Source organism: Ranitomeya variabilis, chromosome 2 (assembly GCF_051348905.1).
Source record: "Ranitomeya variabilis isolate aRanVar5 chromosome 2, aRanVar5.hap1, whole genome shotgun sequence".
Lineage (NCBI taxonomy): Eukaryota > Metazoa > Chordata > Amphibia > Anura > Dendrobatidae > Ranitomeya > Ranitomeya variabilis.
The window spans coordinates 219,484,685-219,503,486 of NC_135233.1; the positions used below are offsets into that span (position 1 = coordinate 219,484,685).

The 18,802-nt window shown below is 42.6% G+C and overlaps 1 protein-coding gene across 1 annotated transcript in view; it reads left to right on the forward strand.

Moving 5' to 3' along the window:
• The first annotated feature begins 8,519 nt into the window (after positions 1 to 8,519).
• The window catches only part of AVPR2 (arginine vasopressin receptor 2), a 109,809-nt gene continuing 99,526 nt past the window's right edge, over positions 8,520 to 18,802 (forward strand). The window contains exon 1 of the mRNA XM_077283643.1: positions 8,520 to 8,809. The gene's annotated coding sequence lies outside the window, so the exon portion shown is untranslated. The remainder of the gene's footprint in view (positions 8,810 to 18,802) is intronic.

The following is an 18,802-nucleotide window of genomic DNA, read 5'->3' on the forward strand; positions in this document are numbered from 1 at the left end:
TGGTTCAGGGAGGGAACATTACTACTGTGTGGGGTCTTGGAGGGAACATTATTACTGTGTGGGGTCAGGGAGGGGACATTATTACTGTACGGAGTTATAGAGGGGACATTATTACAGTGTGGTGTCATTGAAGGGACATAATTACTGTGTGGGGTCATAGATGGGACATTATTACTGTGTTGGTTCAGGGAGGGGACATTACTACTGTGTGGGGTCTTAGAGGGAACATTATTACTGTGTGGGGTCAGGGAGGGGACATTATTACTGTACGGAGTTAGAGAGGAGACATTATTACTGTGTGGGGTCATGGAGGGGACATTATTACTGTGTGGGTTTAGGGAGGGGACATTATTACTGTGTGGGGTCAGGGAGGCAACATTGTTACTGTGTGAGCTTAGGGAGGGGAAATTATTGCTGTGTGGGCTCACGGAGGGACATTATTACTGTGCAGGGTTAGGAAGTGACATTATTACTGTGTGTGGTCATAGATGGGACATTATTAATGTGCAGGGTCATTGAAGGGACATTATTGCTGTGTGTGGGTTCAGGGAGGGGATATTATTACTGTATGGGGTCAGGAAGGGGATATTATTACTGTATGGGGTCAGGGAGGGGATATTATTACTGTGCGGGGTTAGGGAGGGGACATTATTACTGTATGGGGTCAGGGAGTTGATATTATTACTGTGCGGGGTTAGGGAAGGGACATTATTACTGTGTTGGGTCAGGGAGGGATATTATTACTGTGTTGGGATAGGGAGGGGACATTATTACTGTGTGGGGTCAGAGAGGGACATTATTACTGTGTGGAGTCAGGGAGGGATATTATTACTGTGTTGGGATAGGGAGGGGACATTATTACTGTGTGGGGTCAGAGAGGGACATTATTACTGTGTGGGGTCAGGGAGGAACATTATTACTGTGTGGGGTTAGGGAGGGGACATTATTACTGTGTGGAGTCAGGGAGGGATATTATTACTGTGTTGGGTTAGGGAGGGGACATTATTACTGTGTGGGGTCAGAGAGGGACATTATTACTGTGTGGAGTCAGGGAGGAACATTATTACTGTGTGGGGTTAGGGAGGGGACATTATTACTGTGTGGGGTTAGGGAGGGGACATTATTACTTTGTGGGGTAAGGAGGGACATTATTACTGTGAGGGGTTAGGGAGGGGACATTATTACTGTGTGGGCTCAGGGAGGAACATTATTACTGTGTGGGGTCAGGAAGGAACATTATTACTGTGTGGGGTCAGGGAGGGGACATTATTACAGTTTTGAACCCCAGAGGGAACACCATTACTGTCTGGAGGCACAGAGGATACACTATTACCATAAGGGGTACAGAGGGAGCTCTATTATTTTGTGGATGCACATGAGGAGCCCTGTTACTGTATGGAGGCACAGAAAAGACATTATTATTTTACGGTGGCAAAGAGATGGCGCTATTATCAGTTGGATGCACAGATTGGACATTATAATTGTGTGGAGATACAAAGGGGAGCCTATTACTGTGCAGAGGCACAGAGGAGGAGCTATTACTGTATAGGGCACAGAAGGGTCACTATTATCTATGGTGACACAGAGGGGCACTATTATTGTGTAGAGACACAGAGGGGGCATATGTCCATGTAATATAAGGACTCCAAAGTCTCTAAAGTCAGATTCAATACATTATTGAAACATAGGAGCAAACCCTTTGTATCTGCAGCGCCCCAGAGTCCTGGTTGCTGCAGTAATGATATTACGTCTGATGGCACTAAAGGAGTTCATCTTTCCAGGTATCACGGCATCACAACACACTTCACACTCCAGACCACCAGGGGGAGCCATGCTCCTATCTAGTAGGGCACTCCTCACAGAAGGGTAAAACTGGTGGTTTGGATAGAAAGTTAGGGAGAAGCTGGCTGGGCTTTGCCCAGGCAACACCTGTCAGGCAGACAGGGGGCAAGGGGGAACATCTGAGCTGCAGACAGAGGGTCCCTGTCAGGGGCGGGATCCTGACAGAGGCCTAGCACGAGACAGAAAGACACGGAGATGCGCCTGCCCCACGTGCGGCAGCCTCCTAAGAAAGGACACAAAGAGAAGTGTATTGTAGAGAGTGAGAAACGAAGTCACAGCACAAGGAGAAAACACCGGGAGGAGTTCTGCCCCGAGACAGGCAGCCTCCTTCTGAGGCGCGTAGCCGGTGGCCGGAACACCGAGGGAGTAATTGACTCTACGCATTACTTCAGAGACCGGCAGGACAGTCAATTCCAAGTTGGCTGCCCGACCTTAATACCTAAGAAGACACGGTGGTGAATTGTGGGGGTCGGGGCGTCTCTAGGGTCCCTATAAACAAGCCTCAGGCAATCCCAGTCAAACGGGTTTGTCCTATCCATACCATCTGGGGGACAGAAAGGAAGACATAACATCTAGAAGATCTACAAAGGTTGTGAGGACTATCCCGTGGTGCTCAGCAGGGAAGTACTACAACACACAGACGCTAGTAGGAAGGCTACTGATTTCTACCTGGTTAAGAGAACTCTGGATTTGCCTTCTGACCGGCCGGACTCTGCCTGCCCTGTGAACGGTACTCTGGACTGTGGACGCTGAAGTCTTCAGTAAAAGGTAAAGAGACTGCAACCTTTGTGTCCTCGTTATTCATTGCGCCTTACACCGTCCACTATCACCACCTACACATCTGGGAAGCCCTGGGGACATACTTCACCTGTGGGAAGGTATGCCATCTGGCTGCCATTCCATCACCCCAGCGGACCCCTAAGCAGTGTCGGTCACCCTGACCGAACACCACAGGTGGCGTCACGAACACCAGACAAACTACACTTTTAATTGGACGCCCCTCAAAAGGGCCACGGACCGGGTCAGGCCACCGTGACATCCCCCGAACCGCCCTACTCTGGGGGCGATCCATTTTCACAACACAACCATCGGGTGGCCCCATATAGGCACCTAGACAACAAACATCTCTTGACTAAGTATCATACATTTTTTTTTTCAAAACTGGTAATATTGATCCATTCTTCTCATGATATATAGCGTCAATACAAAAAGGTACACACCAAGTCTCATGACTCACAAGTGCTTTATCCCTCGCCTTCCTGTAACAGAAAAGCATTCGTACTGATACAAATTATGCAGGGAGAACTACAAGTTCCACAAACTTACAAACAGACAGTAGTATAATAATTAAGCAGCTGGGGTTGCCATCAGTTTAATGTATAAACCCCCTGACCCCCATTTTCTTGATAATTGATTGTAAACCTCACAGTCAGAGACTCCATAAGTGGCCGATGCTGTGAGCAAAAGGAAGACAAGGGTTACACGGTCACAGATTGTGTCCCCAGAGAGGACTTGGCCATTGAGACGTTATTTAGAGTATGCCAGGACCGGGGGCCACAATAACATGACATTATCTGGCAGAGGATTAGATACTGCATATGAAGTCTGTTTTTTGCCAGGGTTTATTTTTCTGTGCAGGAATGGTTTATTTTTATATATATATATATATATATATATATATATATATATATATATATATATATACAGTATATATATATATATATATATATATATATATATATATATAAAGTGGGGCAAAAAAGTATTTAGTCAGTCAGCAATAGTGCAAGTTCCACCACTTAAAAAGATGAGAGGCGTCTGTAATTTACATCATAGGTAGACCTCAACTATGGGAGACAAACTGAGAACAAAATATCCAGAAAATCACATTGTCTGTTTTTTTTATCATTTTATTTGCATATTATGGTGGAAAATAAGTATTTGGTCAGAAACAAAATTTCATCTCAATACTTTGTAATATATCCTTTGTTGGCAATGACAGAGGTCAAACGTTTTCTTAAGTCTTCACAAGGTTGCCACACACTGTTGTTGGTATGTTGGCCCATTCCTCCATGCAGATCTCCTCTAGAGCAGTGATGTTTTTGGCTTTTCGCTTGGCAACACGGACTTTCAACTCCCTCCAAAGGTTTTCTATAGGTTTGAGATCTGGAGACTGGCTAGGCCACTCCAGGACCTTGAAATGCTTCTTACGAAGCCACTCCTTCGTTGCCCTGGCGGTGTGCTTTGGATCATTGTCATGTTGAAAGACCCAGCCACGTTTCATCTTCAATGCCCTTGCTGATGGAAGGAGGTTTGCACTCAAAATCTCACGATACATGGCCCCATTCATTCTTTCATGTACCCGGATCAGTCGTCCTGGCCCCTTTGCAGAGAAACAGCCCCAAAGCATGATGTTTCCACCACCATGCTTTACAGTAGGTATGGTGTTTGATGGATGCAACTCAGTATTCTTTTTCCTCCAAACACGACAAGTTGTGTTTCTACCAAACAGTTCCAGTTTGGTTTCATCAGACCATAGGACATTCTCCCAAAACTCCTCTGGATCATCCAAATGCTCTCTAGCAAACTTCAGACGGGCCCGGACATGTACTGGCTTAAGCAGTGGGACACGTCTGGGACTGCAGGATCTGAGTCCATGGTGGCGTAGTGTGTTACTTATGGTAGGCCTTGTTACATTGGTCCCAGCTCTCTGCAGTTCATTCACTAGGTCCCCCCGCGTGGTTCGGGGATTTTTGCTCACCGTTCTTGTGATCATTCTGACCCCACGGGGTGGGATTTTGCGTGGAGCCCCAGATCGAGGGAGATTATCAGTGGTCTCGAATGTCTTCCATTTTCTAATTATTGCTCCCACTGTTGATTTCTTCACTCCAAGCTGGTTGGCTATTGCAGATTCAGTCTTCCCAGCCTGGTGCAGGGCTACAATTTTGTTTCTGGTGTCCTTTGACAGCTCTTTGGTCTTCACCATAGTGGAGTTTGGAGTCAGACTGTTTGAGGGTGTGCACAGGTGTCTTTTTATACTGATAACAAGTTTAAACAGGTGCCATTACTACAGGTAATGAGTGGAGGAAAGAGGAGACTCTTAAAGAAGAAGTTACAGGTCTGTGAGAGCCAGAAATCTTGATTGTTTGTTTCTGACCAAATACTTATTTTCCACCATAATATGCAAATAAAATGATAAAAAAACAGACAATGTGATTTTCTGGATTTTTTTTTCTCAGTTTGTCTCCCATAGTTGAGGTCTACCTATGATGTAAATTACAGACGCCTCTCATCTTTTTAAGTGGTGGAACTTGCACTATTGCTGACTGACTAAATACTTTTTTGCCCCACTGTATATATATATATATATATTAAGCAAACAATTTTCAAGGTACGTGAACGGCACCAAGCTGTAATGTGCAATTTTTAATGGAAACACTGGATCCTATATGGGCTCATAGAGCAAGCATTTCTGCTACAATCAACGGTGGTGCTCAACATGGAAAAAATGAGCAATGTCCAAGAAAAATAAAAAGAAAATGTGGCACTCACCCAAGCAGAATGTTCAATTAGTTTCCTTTATTCGTCATACGGTAAAAAAACACATACCGATTGGAGAGGCGGCTGGGAACGGGCAAAGGTGCGGGGGGTGAAGGAGAGGACGACGGCCGTTTCGCGCCGATGCGCTTCCACGGGTCCAGGTGACCCGTGATCTCTCCAACCGGTGTGGGAAAGCCATCGTCAGAGATGTCCACTCCCCGGAGGCCTGCAGGTCACTCTTGCATCTCCGGGATTCTACGCCACCATTCCACCACGGTAAACCATACTACTGTGTTCCATCTCCTTTGGTTTGCCTTCCGAGCTGCTGGGCACGAGGGACCCCTTTTCCAAACTCCGCCCTTCTGGCTGCTCCGCCCCTACAGTTTCAACCTCCTCCGTTCTTCTGGGACCCGCATCAACAGGCGGTGTTTCTTCTTTCTTTGCCATGCCGACTGTGGGCACTGCTTACAGGGGGCTGTAACCTGGGCACAGGCCAACACCCATAAAAGATTAATTGTTTTTCTATCAGGACGTCTAAAATGGATCGAACTTTCTCCAGCTTCTGCCCCATCATCTGCCTATCTTGACCACTTCAGGGGTTCCTCTGCTTTCTCCACACGAGAACACTAAATCCTGCGCCAAGTTGTAAGGGGCGCAGGGCAGTAGTCATGGGCAAGGGGATGCTGTGTTCCCACACCCTAGCACCCCACAAGTAGATAGTGCCCCGTTCCCCTTGTGCTTTCTGCACGATCCCAGATCCAGAAACTGCTGCACATTAAACTGGAGACATTTGATCCTTTTCAAACAAATGACATTTACTGAACAAGAGTCCAAGCTCCATATTTGTCATAGCACAGTATGATGTTACATTCACATTTCTTTCAGCCTGAGTTATCCCTTTCTTGTCTGGCACTCTTGGCCCCTGAGATACTTTGTCCCGTTCCGCAGCTCTCATGGGTTCCGAACCGCCTATCTGATACGGTTCCCTGTCTGGCTTTCCCTTCTAGAAAGTGATGAAGGCACACTCCTCTGTACCTAATTTGACCAGTAGGCCCCAGACATCCAGGGAAGGTCCGCTAAAGTTAATGGCGGCCCTCTGCATGCTGTCCAAAAGTTCATACTCTCTTTCTGTGCTTTCCAGACCTCTGGCCTTGGACTTATCACACTTTCTATCTAATCGTTTCATCTAATCTGAAGCAGGAAGTGTTATCTTTTTTATAATCTAGCCCCCTCCCATTGGTTATTCTGGTCCCAACCACTTAACTGTTCCTAAACTGTGTAACTTACTTCCTAAATTTCTTGTACCAAAATCTGCACTATCCCATTCCTAAACCTATGACCTACCGTAATTTTTTACCCTAATACTTTCTCTATTCTTAGTACATTATGAGTTCCACATCATTAATTTTTAAAACATTCTATAAAATTGTTCATATTACATCCATAATATAACCAACATAAATTTGTTCACATTAGTGCCCGTGATATTCTATTCACTTGAAATATTTTGACACGCAAAAGTGCACCTGTTTTATTAGAGAGGAAAAAGAGCATGATTGTCCCTGACACACTCTTACATTCCTCCAGCCTAAAACATGGTCATCCCCGACCATGCGGAACTTGTAACACACCAAAACATTTCGATGCATACCTAAAACAGAGATGAAAAAGAGCTTGATTGCCCCTGACACACTTTTACATTTACTTGTTACTAAAAATCCTGTCCAGCCTCAAGACCTGGAGGAATTTTAATCTTATCAAGTACTGCTTGATGCCTAAATTACCAACCACCTCTTTCAGTGGAGGCTGATTTCCCAGACAAGAAGCACAGTGCTTACAAGCTATTTTCTATAGATCTTGAAAGTGCTACTCTGATGCTGGCCAGATTACTAGATCTGTCCAGCTTTAATGCTTCTGCGCTCTTCTACTTGCAGCATCAGAGAGGGCACAATATGAGCCAGGGGCGTAATGATGCCACTGGTCCGAAAAGTCAGTTTCCCAGGAGAACACCATTCCCTGCAATTAGGAAGCCGGGAGGCTGGGGAATGGAGCACTTCTAAAGACAGAATATGAGAAGATTGTTCACTACTATATTGCTGATCTATCATTATAATCAGAGCTAATTTGCTGTTCTCAGCAGTGACGGAGAGGTAGTTTCCTGCTCTGTATACCGTTTACATCCAGCTGCTGTCGGAGTTGATAATACCTATCAGTGGGTGGGCCGGGTGTCAGACCCCGCTGTATATAATATTGATGACCTGTTGTAAGGATTGGTCATGTATATAATAGTTACAAAACCCCCACATAGGCTAAGTTCACACTGGGAAGTTTTTGCAGCGTTTTATTGTTCTTTTTTATACTAATTTTCAGCTGCATTTTACAGTACCATCAAAGTCTATGAGATTTCAGAAACCTCATGCACACAGATTGGTTTCTTTGTCATCAGGATTTTGTGCTTTGCATTTTTTTTTTTGCACAGTGGAGTATGTCACTTCTTTCAGTGTTTTTTCATTTTTTCACCCATTGAAATGATTGGGTGGTAAAAAAACACACCAAAAACTATAGGAGTTTTTTTGATCACTAAACTTTATCAGCATGCACAAGAGACAAATCTAGCACGCCAAAAACGCGTCTATTGAATGCAGGTGAATCCGCATATGTTCATTGAACCGTACAGATTCACCCTGTCCAATGCATTCTTTGGGTGAAATTCCTCTTGCGGAGATTTGTGGTCTGGAAAGATGCGCCGCGTGTCAGTCTGTGGACGCACAGTGGGCATGGGATTATCCGCTATGCTGTAACATCTGCCCGCTGCAGGTCGGACGCTACATAATACGCAGCAATTACTGATCGTGGGCACATACCCTCAGCGTTTTTCCCCCATAATAATGAGTGAGGAAAAATCTGCACCAAAAACGTATGTAAAAAAAAAAAGCGCAACAAAAACGTGCCTATTATACGCAGCGTGCTTCCTGCCATCACATCGCTGCACAATTTTCCGGTGCAGATCCTGACTGTGTGCACAGAGCCTAATAATCAGGTCTAAAGAACAATCAGACATTTTTTTGTTGCCAAAAACGCTCGGAGCCGAGAAAGCGAGTGCTGAGATTTAGTGATGTGTGTGCCAGCCCCTGTGTGTGATACACCCTGTCCTCCTCCTCCTCCTCCTCCTCCTCCTCCCTGCAGCTCCCAGTGCACAAGTAACAGCTCCTGTCAGCCACACAAGTGCAGCAGTCCAGCTACATGCAGCCCTGCACTCCACACTCGCCCCTTCTAAATGGCCCTGCTCTGGAGCTAGAAGACCCTCTACACAAGCTCTTTAGGATTTTAAGCTCTCTGAACAGGAGTTGTCCTGTGCTTGGACTAATACAGCAACTGACAGATGCCAGGATAGAAGGGGGGCTACCTTACCAGCACCCATCTCAAGGTAAGGGGAGCGCCTAATTGTGTACTCAGAAATGGCTTATAGAAAACCCTAAAGCTTTGGCGGTGTTGGGGAAAATTATCCCCTATCCATTACAATCATTGCACCTAAAATAATGTAAAGTATTATTATTATTTATTTTATGTATTATTATGATTATTTTATTTATTATTATTATTATTATTATTATTATTATTATTACTAGTATTATTATGTATTTATTTTATTATTATTTAGTATTTTATTATTATTATTATTATTGAATTTATTTTAGTTTGTAATTTATTATTATTATATTTATTTTAATATTTATTTATTGTCATATTATTTATTTATTTTAATATTATTTATTATTTTTAATTATTGTATTATTATTATTATTATTATCGTATTTATTATTAGTAGTAGTATTTATGTATCTATTTTCTTAATTTACTATTATTGCATATTATCCTAATTGTTTTTATCTTTATTATTCTTATTTTAATTACCAATGTTAATAGTAGCCTTGTGCATTTCTTTATTGCGCATTATTATTTCAATTATTCATCTATTTATTATTATTTTACTATGATTACTATCGCTGTTATTATATGTTAAGTAGCATAATGCAATAATATGAAATAGTCTAATTTTTTTTTTTTATTATTGCATTATTATTGTATTTTTTTTATTAGCTCTAATAGCAGTGTCTTTATTATTTATCATTATTTTTATTATTTTCTGCTACCTCTGATATTGGTGTAATTATTATTATTTCATCAGCTCTAATATTATTGCACTTAAGTAATGCGTCGTTCTTCATGGTGCGGCACAAGACTCAATGTTTTTTTACAGCAAAAATAATATTGTCTGCAGCATTTTTTATTTTTTTTTGCACATTTACAGTATCAGAACCAAGACGGATCCCAATTAAAGTCATTTGGGTCCATAGGAATTCACCAGTATTCAGTTACAAAACAGAGCTGGCATAAACACCCATCATAGTGTGAACATAATAATATAACGATACAATTGACAACCAAGACAGCTTATGATCTAAAACAAATATATATGTACGTGCATTCATCATTTTGGAACTATTTGGCATATTTAGGGAATTGCACGATGAGCAATTGCCTATTGAATACCTAGAAAACCCCCTTAATGGGTCAGAAATGGATGAAAAATGGATGGAACATGGATGTACAAGGTCTGGCTTTCATTTTTTATCCATGTTTAATGGCCGAGTCTGATCTGCAAAAACAGATGAGGATATGGTTGTGTGTATGGATCAATGAAACTCTATGGGTCCATGTGCCGTCCGAGAAAAAAGTGGACAACACATGGATGTGTCTCACGGATGTGTGAATGTAGCCTTACAGTGATACAAATCTGCTCCGGAGGCTGGAAAAGATGGATGACCCCTGGTGTGCTTATTGCATAACGCAGTAATATTTGCTGTTACATATTGCACTGCATATGTTCATTTCCCAGGCTGCTCCCATGGGGGGAAATAATCTGATTTTCTTAATTTTTTTTTATCTCGCTGGGACCCTTGGAGATATAATCCTTCCATGTTGCGCTCAGCTGTATTTTTCCTGAACAGATCCGAAAATCTAAGTGGAAAACTTTTTCAAAAACTTTGGCTGATATTAACTTGCGGTTGCCCTTGTCATAGTGCTATAACATGGAAGCATCAAGGCTTAGCAATGCGTCCGGGGGCGGTATGGTGCCTCATTGCTTCTCAAGGAGCAGTAATAGGAACCCTTGCAGGGGTTGTGCTCTAAGGTGCTGACTTCATCTGTGCCCTGTTTCCTAAAACTTGGCATCTTTATAGAATAAGCTAAAAAAATGTTGTCAATGTTCTTCAGTTTGGCACAAATCGGCATTTGTCTGCGCCTTCTTTTACGGCTGTTTTCTATGACCTAATAATAGTTATAGAAGCATCATCTTCTTTTCCTTTTCTCTTTACTGTCATTCCTCCTCCTTATTATTATTTTCTTCTCATTATTCTTCTTTTCCTTCTTCATTCTTTTCTTCTCCTTTTTCTTCCTTGTATTATTATTCCTCTTCGTTTTCTTCTTCTTCCTCCCTTTTTCCTCTTCTTCTTATTCCTTTCTTATTCTCCTCTTCCTTCTTATCTTCTGCTTATCCTTTTTCCCCTTCTTCCTCTTCTTCATTTTCTGCATCTTCTCCTTCTTCGTTTTCTCCTTATTCGTATTATTATTCCTCCTCTTCTTCTTCCTCCTTTTTTCCTCTTCTTATTCTTCTTCTACTTCTCATTATTATTTTCTTCTCATTCTTCATCTTATCCTCCTCCTTCTTCTTCCTCTTTTCATTTTCATCTTCTCCCTTTTTAATATTTCATATTATTCCTCTTCTTCTGTTTCTTCTTTTTCCTTTCCTTATTCTTATTATTCCTGTTCTTCTACTTCTTCTTCATCTTTTTCTTCTCCTCTGAGTTTTTCTACTTATTATTGTGATTATTATTACTATTTTTACCAGTTTAGTATTTGTTATTTGCGCACAAAATACAGTGTATTATTCTGGGTCTTTTTGTGTTGACTTCTGGTGGAATTATTTTCATATTCCTTTTATTTAAAGAAATAAAGGTTAAAATCTGGTCCATCTTGAGTTGGAATTATGGCAGAATCCCCGCTACTGGTGTCTGGTTTGCACATGACATAAGGGCTGTCACGTTTGGATAAGTGGCTTGTAGACTGAAGCACGTATTGCCCAGAAATCTGAATATCACCTCCAGTTTTGAATATTTTGACTTGATCTCTAAAGCCCATGTGAGAATTATAATCAGTTTTATTAGCTTTGTAGCTAACCTATAGGTCTTGCAACTTGAAACTATAGGCAGTAAATCGGCTTTGTTTATATATGTTAAAAGCCCTATTAAAATGGCTCTTTGGCCTCATTGAGATGATGAGTTTCTAGGTGGCGTGCCACAATTTAGATTCCGCCTGTCCAAATTAGGATCGAGTATTGGCCAGGGTCACCGCTCCATGGTGAGGAGATGCTTCTGAATGTCAGTGGTGTGCCTCTCTACCTTATATAGGGCATTTAGAGACAGGGCTCGGACAGAAAACTGAATCTTTTCCAGAAGTCAAGAAATATGACCACAGAAGAACTATGGTCAGATAAGTATATTGATAAGAAGCACAACATCCAAGAAGAAGAAGGTATGGAGGGGGTAGAAGTAGAAGAGGGTAGAAGTAGAAGGGGGTATGCAGGGGGTAGAGGTAGAAAGGGTATGAAGGGGTTAGAACGTGAAGAGTGTATGGAGGGGTAGAAGAGGGTATAAGTAGAAAGGGTATGAAGGGAGTAGAAGAAGGTATGAAGGAGTAGAAGTAGAAGAGGGTACTAAGGGGGTAGAAGTCAAAAGGGGTACGAAGGTGGTATGAAGAAGGTAGAAATAGAAAGGGTATGAAGGGGTAGAAGTAGCAAAGGTATGAACGGGCAGACGTAGAAGAGGGTACAAGGCTATGAATGAGGTAGAAGTAGACGAGAGTATGAATGTAAACACCTTTTACTGTTCAGATGTATGCTCAGCTGTCAATAAGCTAAGCATAAGGTATCATAAGATAAAGTGAAGCTCTTGTTTGGAGCCTCTTCAGATTAGTCTTCATCTAGATAAGTTTAAAGGGGTTTACCACTTGCGTAATTACAATACCATTAAAAAGTTTAGGGTCGCCCAGACAATTTTGTGTTTTCCATGAAAACTCATACTTTTATTAATCAAATGAGTTGCCAAATGAATGGAAAATCTAGTCCGGACATTGACAAGGTTCGAAAAAAAGATTTTTATTTGAAATAATAATTTTCTCCTTCAAACTTTGCTTTCGTCAAAGAATGCTCCCTTTGCAGCAATTCCAGCATTGCAGACCTTTGGCATTCTAGCAGTTAATTTGCTGAGGTAATCTGGAGAAATTTCCCCCCATGCTTCCAGAAGCCCCTCCCACAAGTTGGTTTGGCTTGATGAGCACTTTTTGCACCATACGGCCAAGCTGCTCCCACAACAGCTCAATGGGGTTGAGATCTGGTGACTGCACTGGCCACTCCATTACAGAAAGAATACCAGCTGCCTGCTTCTTCCCTAAATAGTTCTTCATAGATTGGAGGTGTGCTTTGGGTCATTGTCCTGTTGTAGGGTGAAATTGGCTCCAATCAAGCGCTGTCCACAGGGTATGGCATGGCGTTGCAAAATGGAGTGATAGCCTTCCTTATTCAAAATCCCTTTTACCTTGTACAAATCTCCCACTTTACCAGCACCAAAGCAACCCCAGACCATCACATTGCCTCCACCATGCTTGACAGATGGCGTCAGACACTCTTCCAGCATCTTTTCAGTTGTTCTGTGTCTCATAAATGTTCTTCTGTGTGATCCAAGCACCTCAAACTTGGATTCGTCTGCCCATAACACTTTTTTCCAATCTTCCTCTGTCCAATGTCTGTGTTCTTTTGCCCATATTAATCTTTTCCTTTTATTAGCCAGTCTCAGATATGGCTTTTTCTTTGCCACTCTGCCCTGAAGGCCAGCATCCCGGAGTCGCCTCTTCACTGTAGACGTTGACACTGGCGTTTTGCATATACTATTTAATGAAGCTGCCAGTTGAAGACCTATGAGGCATCAATTTCTCCCACTTCTCTTTCTACTCTGGTTAGAGCCTGTTTGTGCTCTCCTCTGAAGGGAGTAGTACACACCATTGTAGGAAATCTTCAGTTGTTGGAAATTTCTCTCATGGAATAGCCTTCATTTCTAAGAACAAGAATAGACTGTCGACTTTCACATGAACGTTCTTTTTTTCTGGCCATTTTGAAAGTTTAATGGAACCAGCAAATGTAATGCTCCAGATTCTCAACTAGCTCAAAGGAAGGTCAGGTTTATAGGTTCTTTAATCAGCCAAGCTGTTTTCAGCTGTGCTAACATACTTGCTTAAGGGTTTTCAAGGGTATTCTAACCATCCATTAGCCTTCTTACACAGTTAGCAAACACAAAGTACCATAAGAACACTGGAGTGATGGTTGTTGGAAATGGGCCACTATACACCTATGAGGATATTGCATTACAAACCAGACGTTTGCGGCTAAAATAGTCATTTACCACATTAACAATGTAAAGAGTGTATTTCTGAATCATTTAATGTTAGCTTCATTGGAAAAAACTGTGCTTTTCTTTCAAAAATAAGGAAATTTCTAAGTGGCCCTAAACTTTTTAACGGTAGTGTATATTCTTTAAACATGTGCTCATTTTTATTTTTTTATTTCTTTTTAAAGTGATGACTGAATAAATATCAATTATGGTTTTGTGCCCTTTCCACCATTTTTTTTTTACAAAAAATCCAATGAGGACAACCCTCTCATCATGTGCTTGTCTGATGGCTGTAAGTTGAAGATGTGTCCAGGCATGGTAACCATCTCGTATATCTATCATTGACTTTGATAGAGAGCCAGAGTTCTCCATCTGGGATGAGTAGGGATCCAACCAATTCTACCTTTTGGCATATCTATATTCTCTATATTTATTAAATTAGGAAACTGTATTAAGCAATTGCTTAAAAAGGGCCTGGCACTTGATCAAATAATGGAGTTAAATACCTTGTCAAAATCCCTGAGCTCCCCTGATTCTGTCACTGTTTTCTATTTTATTCTGTGTCACTCCATTATTGAGATATTCACATGAGTTTCTTCTATGTGAAATCTCTGCTTACAGACCAACTGAGTGTTTCTTCAGAGTCTTCTCTGGGGGCATGCACCTTCATTCCTCCCTCCCAAATGCCTCCAATCACAGTTCGGCAGCTGATCTAGCAGTCTTAGAGGTTGCTGAGCTGTGATTGGCACCATTTAGGAGGGAGGGATGAAAGCACCCCCCTTCCCCAGAGAAGACTCTGAAGAAATGTCCAGTTGTGTTTCAAGCAGAGATTTCACATTCTGCCCACCAAAAGTAACAAATGTGAATATCTCTGCAAAGGAGCGATTCAGAAGAAAACGGGGAATCAGGAGAGCTCAGGGGTTTTTACAAAATAGCTAACTCATTTATTTAGATAGTGACATGTCCTCTTTAAAATAATAGTATTATAGGGGGTCTCTTCTTTTCCCCGCTTTGCAGAGAATGTCATCTGCGTGTATTCAGTACCTGGGGTGCCCATCTATTTTATTCTGTGTCGCTCCATTAATGAGATATTCACATGAGTTTTTTCTATTTAAAATCTCTGCTTACAGACCAACTGAGTGTTTCTTCAGAGTCTTCTCTGGGGGCATGCACCTTCACTCCTCCTTTCCAGATGCCTCCAATCACAGCTCTACAGCTGATCTAGCAAGTCTTAGAGGTTGCTGAGCTGTGATTGGCACCATTTAGGAGGGAGGGATGAAAGCACATGCCCCCAGAGAAGACTCTGAAGAAGCGTCCAGTTGTGTTCCAAGCAGAGATTTCACATTCTGCCCTCCAATAGTAACAAGTGTGAATATCTCTGCAAAGGAGCGATGCAGAAGAAAACTGAAAAGAGCAACAGAATCAGGAGAGCTCAGGGGTTTTTACAAAATAGCTAACTCTTTTATTTAGATAGTGACATGTCCTCTTTAAAGTATTAGCATTATAGGGATCTCTTCTTTTACCCACTTTGCAGAGAATGGCATCTGCGTGTATTCAGTACCTGGGGTGCCCCTCTGCCTTGGTCAGTGTATTTCAGTTTCGATACTGAAGTTTTACCCCAGGTGATGAAAGCCTAGCCACAAATCTGCTTTGCAGAGCTATTCTTGAGACAGTGAGCCTGCAGGTCCTGGACCAAGCAAATGCTCTGCAGACGCCATTATTGACAGCCTGGATTTATTGATTGGGGATAATACAGGGAATATTCTATGCGCCAACAGATTTGATAATGATAATGCTGCGTTATAGAATCGCTTATAGTGCAATTCCCTAATATATGAATTGGCCCATATCAGGGCCTCAATGGAATAAACCAGTCAGTGCTCACAGTAATGCGCAGGGCTGATACCAATATACTTTTTCTAGCCACCTGCCAAGTTATAGCATTAGTTCTCCACTTAAATCAATGGCGTACAACACCCTTGTGGCGATGCAGTCTATTCCATCTGCGTTTGCAGCCTTTAATCCTATACTTTTTCATTGCTGAAGTGTAAGAAAGGAACATGGTATGCGGTTTGCAAAGACAGAAATACTTACAGTCTAAAATAACCAGAATATAGGGAAAGACTTTGTCCAGTCACCACCATGGGGTGGTGGGGCAAAAGGGTCCGGGTATGACTTCTATGACTGCACCCCTGCCTATCTGAGCTAAGTCAATGCTTTTGGATAATTTCATGGCTGCTGTCACACTCAGATTCTTGCACTTGTCCAGCATGTCGATCCCGATCCCGCTAGGGGGTTTGCAAAGACTAGAGGTCAGGACGAAAAGGTGCTGCAGATGCCGCTTCAACTTTCAGCAATGTAATCTCTTTTCTAGCCTTAAAGGCATTTTCCTCTTTTATATAAATAAAGTTTAAAGGGATATTCCCATCTTGTTTATTTATGGCGCATTCCTAGGAAACAACATATATGTGATAGAGGCAGGTTACACAACTCAAGAACCAAACCTGATGTGCGCCAAACGGGAAATGAGATATGGCTACAAATTATTTGTAAAGGAAGAAGTTTGAAGAGTTGCTTACAAAGCTGGGGTCCGGAGTTCAAATCCCACCAATGACAACATCTGCAAGAAGTATTTATTATCGTGCCATTAATTCCATGGCACTTTACATGTGAGGAGGGGTATACATAATAAAAACAAGTACAATAATCTTGAACAGAACAAGTCAGTGATTGGTACGTAAGGAGAGAGGACCCTGCCCGCGAGGGCTCACAATCTACAAGGGATGAGTGAGGATACAGTAGGTGACGGAGAGCTGGTAGTGCAACGCTTTGGTGGAATGAGGGTTACTGCAGGTTGTAGGCTTGTCGGAAGAGGTGGGTGTTCAGGTTCTTTTTGAAGGTTTCGATGGTAGGTGAGAGTCTGATATGTTGTGGTAGAGAGTTCCAGAGTAGGGAAAAAGCTTGTATGTAATTGTGAGAAGAGATAAGAGAAGAGTAGAGAAGGAGATCTTGTGAGGATCCGAGGTTGCGTGTAGGTAAGTTCCGGGAGACGAGGTCACAGATGTATGGAGGAGACAGGTTGTGGATGGATTTGTATGTCATGGTTATGGTTTTGTACTGGAGTCTCTGGGCAATAGGGAGCCAGTGAAGGGATTGACAGAGGGGAGAGGCTGGGGAATAGCGGGGGGACAGGTGGATTAGTCGGGCAGCAGAGTTTAGAATAGATTGGAGGGGTGCGAGAGTGTTTGAGGTGAGGCCACAGAGCAGGAGGTTGCAGTACTCAAGGTGGGAGATGATGAGGGCATGGGCTAGGGTTTTTGTAGATTCTTGGTTGAGAAATGTATGTAATTGAGAAATATTTTTGAGTTGGAGTCGGCAGGAAGTGGAAAGAGCTTGGATATGTGGTTTGAAGGAGAGGTCAGAGTCAAGGTTTACCCCAAGGCAGCGAGCTTGTGGGACTGGGGAGAGTGAGCAGCCATTGACTTTAATGGATAGGTCTGTTGGGAGAGTCGAGTGAGATGGGGGAAAGATGATGAATTCTGTTTTGTCTATGTTAAGTTTTAGAAATCTAGCAGAGAAAAAGGATGAAATAGGGGACAGACATTGTGGGATTCTGGTTATTAGGGAGGTGATATCATGTCCAGAGAGGTAGATCTGTGTATCATCAGCATAGAGGTGGTACTGAAAGCCGTAGGACTCTATGAGCTGCCCCTGGCCAAAGATGTCGATGGAGAAGAGCAGGGGTCCTAAAACTGAACCTTGGGGGACACCGACAGATAGGGGGCGAGGTGAAAAGGTGGTGTGTGAGTGGGAGACGCTGAGTATCCGGTCTGTAAGGTATGACGAGATCCAAGATAGGGCCGAGTCTGATGTCAAGAGATGAGAGGGTCTGTAGTAATAGGGGGTGGTCAACTGTGTCAAAGGCAGAGGACAGGTCTAAGAGGAGGAGGACAGAGTAGCGTCACTTGGTGACTTTAGTAAGGGCAGTTTCAGTAGAAACCAGATTGTAAGTGGTCGAAGAGGGAGCAGGAAGAGAGGTGAGAGGACAGTTCGAAACGGACGTGTTGTTCCAGTAGTTTTGAGGCATAGGGGAGAAGTGAGATGGGGCGATAGGTAGACACAGAAGATGGGTCAAGAGAGGGCTTTTTGAGGATGGGTGTAATTGGAGCATGTTTAAAGCATGAGGGGAAGACGCCAGTTGTTAGTGATAGGCTGAAGAGATGGGTTAAGATTAGGATGAAGACTAGTAAGGTTTGGGATGAGTGGGGACTGGAGTTTGTATGTTCTCCCTGTGTTTTCGTGGGTTTCTTCTTGATTCTCCTCTTTCCTCCCACACTACAAAAACATACTGATAGGGACAGTGCCGATAATGTCTGTGGTATTAATATTATTATTATTATTTATTTATATAGCACCATTGATTCCATGATGCTGTACATGAGAACGGGTTACATACAAATTACAGATATCACTTACAGTAAGCAAACTAATAATGAGAGACTGATATAGAGGGGCGAGGACCCTGCCCTTGCGGGCTTACATTCTGCAGGATGGTGGGGATGGAGACAATAGGTTGAGGGTTGTAGAAGCATCGGTGTTGGTGAGGCGGTAGCTTCAGTAGTGGTGAGGAGGCAGCGGTGTCTGTGCAGGCTGTAGGCTTTCCTGAAGAGGTGGGTTTTCAGGTTCTGTCTGAAGGATCCGAATGTGGTTGATAGTCGGATGTTTTGGGGCAAAGAATACCAGAAGATGGGGGATATTCTGGAGAAGTCTTGTAGGCGGTTGGATGAGGAGCGGATAAGTGTGGAGGAGAGAAGGAGGTCTTGGGAGGACCGGAGATTACGTGAGGGAAGATATCGGGAGATTAGTTCAGAGATATATGGAGGAGACAGGTTATGGATGGCTTTGTAGGTCAGTAT